The sequence below is a fragment of the Artibeus jamaicensis genome, unplaced genomic scaffold (assembly GCF_021234435.1).
Source record: "Artibeus jamaicensis isolate MK-2021 breed Jamaican fruit bat unplaced genomic scaffold, CSHL_Jam_final scaffold_612, whole genome shotgun sequence".
In the NCBI taxonomy this organism is placed as follows: Eukaryota; Metazoa; Chordata; class Mammalia; order Chiroptera; family Phyllostomidae; genus Artibeus; species Artibeus jamaicensis.
Genome location: NW_026522049.1, coordinates 10562384 through 10567215, shown reverse-complemented (window position 1 = coordinate 10567215; position 4832 = coordinate 10562384). Strand labels below are relative to the sequence as shown.

The following is a 4832-nucleotide window of genomic DNA, read 5'->3' as shown; positions in this document are numbered from 1 at the left end:
AAACTCACTAGGCTTCTGGTTGCGTGTTGGTTTTTTTTTTTGGCCAGGGATAGCCACTTGTGTGGACAAGTATTATGAGGATGATTTACCTAGTCCGGATAAATAAAAAGCCTTCTTGGCTTCCCTAAGCGCTTTAGAATTTTATAGCACAGACTCAGCACTTCATCTGCACTCACGACTCAGACACCAGCAACCAGGCGCTGGAAGGGGTGATTCACTCAGACAGCCCTCGTGCTGGCTTCTGAAGAGGAGCCTGGCCCACTCCGTTCACGTTCACATAGAACTCGTGTTCTTTTCCCTTCAGAATTCAGAGTCACCAGGCAACGTGGGCCCGAAGGTGGGCTCATTCTGGTCTGCACTCACAGTTTTATTTGTGTTGCTGTGATGAGTGTGGGGGGTCCCTGGACATCCGCACCGCCAGCTCATTCCTGAGGCTTCCGCGGACTCATCTCACCACAGCCAAGGGTTCTCCCCAGGTAGGCAGGGCCTGCCTTCTGCCAGGTTTATTAGGGCCGATTAGCTCCTCAGAAGGGGACTGCAAAAATACCCACTAAGCAAAATTTAGAGACACCTCCCATCCAATGGACAACGTCCTACTGACAAGCTGTAACGCATCTAGAGCCTTCAGCAGTACCCCCTTCTTTTCCTGAGCTGCTTCTGGAAGCATCCTTGTCCCATGGCCACGGAATGGACAGGCAGATAGGCTGGAAGGTCGCGGGGCACCATGCCACACGCAAAGGGGATAACTGGCCTGGAATCACCCACTGATGGTGTCGAACCCCGGTGGCTCCGAGGCTTCCCACAGCACTATTTACATATTGAAACTGTCTCAACAATGTATAGAGATACTCATCTCTTCTGGAACGTCGTGAGTAATTTGTCTCGGTATCTCTCTGTCATTGAGACAGAAGGCTTGGCTCTACCCATGCAAAGATTAGTCACTTATATAAATAAGGATACAAACGGCTTCAGGAAATAGATTCCGTGGGTCTCACGGCGAGAGCCTGAGAACTGAAACGCACGTGGCCGAGGCATACCACGCCACCCGGCGCTCACCGCACGCGCGTCATTCCGCTCGCCCACCGCCCCGCCCCCGCCCGCAGCGGCAACAATGAACAATGATGAAGAATGCGCCCCGGGCGGCGCGGTCCGCGTGCGCGCGCCCCGCCTGACCAGCGTGGCCTCACTCTCGGGTTTCCCTCATTTGAGACTCACGTGTTCACTCCCTAGTCTGGCCTGACTCTCCATTTCCTCCCCACCCTGAACCCTTTCCCTGTCTCTACCCCTCCCCTTAGCTGGCCCCGGCTGCCCCCACCCAGAAAACTCCACTTGCTCCTTGGCCCACTAATGGCCGCTGTCCACCCATTATTCGTGGAGGACCTAAGCTGGCTCACTGGCTCATCTCCTGTCACCCGTGGGGATGACCGGCTACCCAGTGGCCAGTCGGGCCCCCACCTCCCCTCCACCTCTGTCGCCACTCTCACCACCTGGCATTGCTAATAGCTGCTCCGCACTTGCCATGACCATTCCCAGTGTCCCCTCCATGGCTGCCACCACGCCCTGCCCTCCAGCTCTCTTATTCAGCGTCCTCCCTGCCGCAGTCCACTCGCGTCCCCAGTCTTCCCATCACCTAGCTTCAGCACCTTCTCACTCCCTTCTCTTCACACCGCTCCTTCATTGTTATAACCCGTCACACCCTGCACACCCTGTGGGCACGGCTGTCTGAACCCCAGCCTCAAGCAGACCCAAAGGTTGCTTGGCCTTCTCTACACATACGTCATCACCAGAGGCCGCCTCTCAGCCAGGCTGCCGGGTTTGGCTCGCAGCTGCGTCAGGAGCAGACTCAGGGATGCTCGGCGCTGCTCACTGCACCCGCCGACCAAGGAGGCCAACGATAGCCCCCTTCAAGCCCACATTTATTCCACTTTCAACTCTCTGTTTCTACTCCTTAGTGGATGCATGTTGAAAGCTCATCTCCCAGCCATGGTCCCTTGGAGGAGTCGTCCATGGGACCCTGGCTCACGTACCAGGTCCGGGGCCACATCCTCCTGCTGGAGCCCAGCCTGCCTGGTCTCAGCGCACGCGTGTCTTGTTCCCCGAAGGACAACAGGAAGGTGGGGCCTGGGTCTCACGCTGCTTATGGGCCCTCGAGTGTGGGGGACCGAACTGGGCATGCGCACGAATGACAAGAACGGACATGTGTACAGTGTTCGGGATTCGCTGGGCCCAGCTCTATGCGCATTCTGTTAACTCTCATAGTGATTGGCCGCTGAGAAACTAAAGCAATCAGGAACTTACCCAGAGTCACATGGATGGTCGTAATGAGGCTGGAACGGGACCTGGGACTGCCGTGGACACACTCGGATTTCATGGGCAGATGGACGCCTCCTCCACGAGGTAGCGGCAGAAGAGACTTCCTAGGAAAATGCATTTCTGAGGCCATCACTTTCCACCTAGCGCCTCTCCCGCCATCTCTGGTGAAGGACCAGCTGGAACCAAGTTACGTCCTAGGGGCTGAAGAACAGAGTTCAGGGACCACTTGTTTGGACCTTGAGGCAACGTTAGGCCCTAAACGCTTGCTCTCAACATCTGTATCTGTAGCCAGCTATTCGGACCCACATTGGGTCCTGGGGTCCGAATAGCTGGAGACATGATCGGGGAAGCAGCGGGTCAACCAGACTGACCTGAAGCCTGGCAGGGGTGCTGTTGAGACAGCGGATGGGAAAGCATCACCCTGGCTGGCCTGGCCTCCTGTGTCTAGAGCTAGTAGTGGCCCCAGTCCAGGTCAGCCCCATCGCTGACCAGTGAGAAACCACAGGCTCAGCGTCAGGGCCTTTGGGTCTCCTCAGAAGGACTGATCAGACCACTCGAAGACAGAGGTCAGACCGATGGACCTTGAACCAGGGGTTAATGGCCTCTGTCCAGTAAATGCTCCAAGTTTCATTCATTTTTTTTCAACAAATGTTTATTGATGGCCACGAGGCTCTGCGCCAGGATGCGCGATAAGGCTGGCCTGTGTCTCCTGCCAGTCAGGAGACAGACGCCTTGAACAAGAGCTCCCATGGACAGCAGAGGGGGGCTGGAGAGGAAACAAGAGGGGAGAAAAGAGCCCTCTCAGCATGGGTCTCCCATGCCGAGGGGCGGCAGGTTGCGGGGGAGCTGCCTGTGCCCCTGCCTGGACCAGCCCTTTTCTTGACACCAGGGAGGTGGATTCTCCCCAGTGCCTCTGAGTCAACAAGCAAAAGAACATCTGGTGGGTCAGCACAGTGTCCTGCACCTAAGGAACCGGGTCAGGGGGGCAGCCCGGCACAGGAGCCCCCCTCCCCGCTAGACCGGCCTCCTCTTCTTGTCCCCCCTTCTGCCCACCATTCTTTTCTGTGGCAGGAAAACAACGCTCTGAGCTGGGATCTGTCATGTCCCCAGCAGACGTTTGGAAGTTCTCACTAGGATGCTGCTGCTTCTTGATCTGCATAGAGAAGGTGGTCTGTGACCTCGGGAAGATTTGGGTTCAAATAAATCCCAGCCTGGCTACTGAATAAGGACGGCTGGCATGAATTGGTGAGTGCTTAGACTGAAGCCTCCAGCCCAAAGCCAGCACCGCTGAGTACTAGACCTGTGACCATCTCGTGCCACTTGACATTTCTGTGCCTCAGTTTCCTCCCCCATAACATGGAGACAGCTATACTTACCCGGCAGGGGAGACGCCATGATCACGAAGGCGGTTTTCCCAGGGCGAGGCTCACCTACGGCGCTCCGGACATGCCGACCCCTGAGATTTCTGCAAATGTGGGAAACTTGATGCAGAATTTGTGGCAGTGGGGGACTGGGTTCGTGCTCTTCCCCAGTTAAAAAAAAAAAAAAGGACATCACAGACATACCTGCTATGGCATTGTCCAGTGGACTGAGCAAGATTTCACATAAAGTGCTTAAAACACAGCCGGCTGACAGCAAGCACTCAGTTGTTAGCTAGGTTAGTTACTGTGTGTTAGTTATTGTTTGCTATGGCTATTATTCAGACGTGCAGGAAGAATTAAACAAGGCAATCACTGAAAAATGCGGAGTAGGTGCCTGGCAAACAGCAGTGGTTGCCCTTCCACATTTTTCTGATAAGATAAAAACCGTGTGGAAGGCCAGATCTGCCGTCCCCATCAGCCCGGCGGCACGGGCCGGCTGTCGCAGGCACGCTCCCAGGGGCAGCCCTCGGGCTCCTTCGGTGGACACCCCCAAGTCCTCCAGAGGGGTTGTGAAATTCCTGAAAAATTACCCACTTAAGTTCACCTTCATGCAGACGCATCATCTTGAAAAGGTTGCTTAAAAAAAAAAAAAGAAGAAGCGGCAGCAGCAGCAGCAGCAAGGAGGCCGAGAGGAGAAAGAAGCTGATGTCAGGGCCCAGCCAGACCCGAAATGCTTATTCCCTCCAGAATGGGAGCTTTGTTGGCTGCCTCTTCCTGGTCTTGTCTGTGGAGAAAGGCTGGAGGTGACTGTGGGAAAGGGAGGGGAAGAGCCCAGACAAGGGCTCTCACCCACGGCAGCCGCTGCCCAGCTGCCCGGCCGAGGGGCTCGGTGACAGGGGCTGGCTCTGCGTGGGGTGGCCCCAGAGCACCCCTCTCTGCAGCTGCTGCCCACTAGTGAGAGGGAAGCAGCTGTGCCCCACGGAAGGCCTTTCTCCGTGCAGTTTGCATCTCGGTGGTCCAACCTTTTGGCGTCTCTGGGCCACACTGGAAGAAGAAGAGTTGTCTTGGGCCACGTATTCAATGCACTGAGACACGTGATCACAAAACATTCTCCTAGTGTTTTAGGTAAATGTAGGATTTTGTGTGGGGCCGCATTCA

At 55.8% G+C, this 4832-nt stretch overlaps 1 non-coding gene across 1 annotated transcript; it reads left to right on the top strand.

Moving 5' to 3' along the window:
• The first annotated feature begins 3681 nt into the window (after positions 1-3681).
• LOC119049814 (U1 spliceosomal RNA) lies at positions 3682-3844 on the top strand. The gene has a single exon (XR_005082624.2). It is a non-coding gene; the product is annotated as a U1 spliceosomal RNA (small nuclear RNA).
• Positions 3845-4832: the final 988 nt, after the last annotated feature.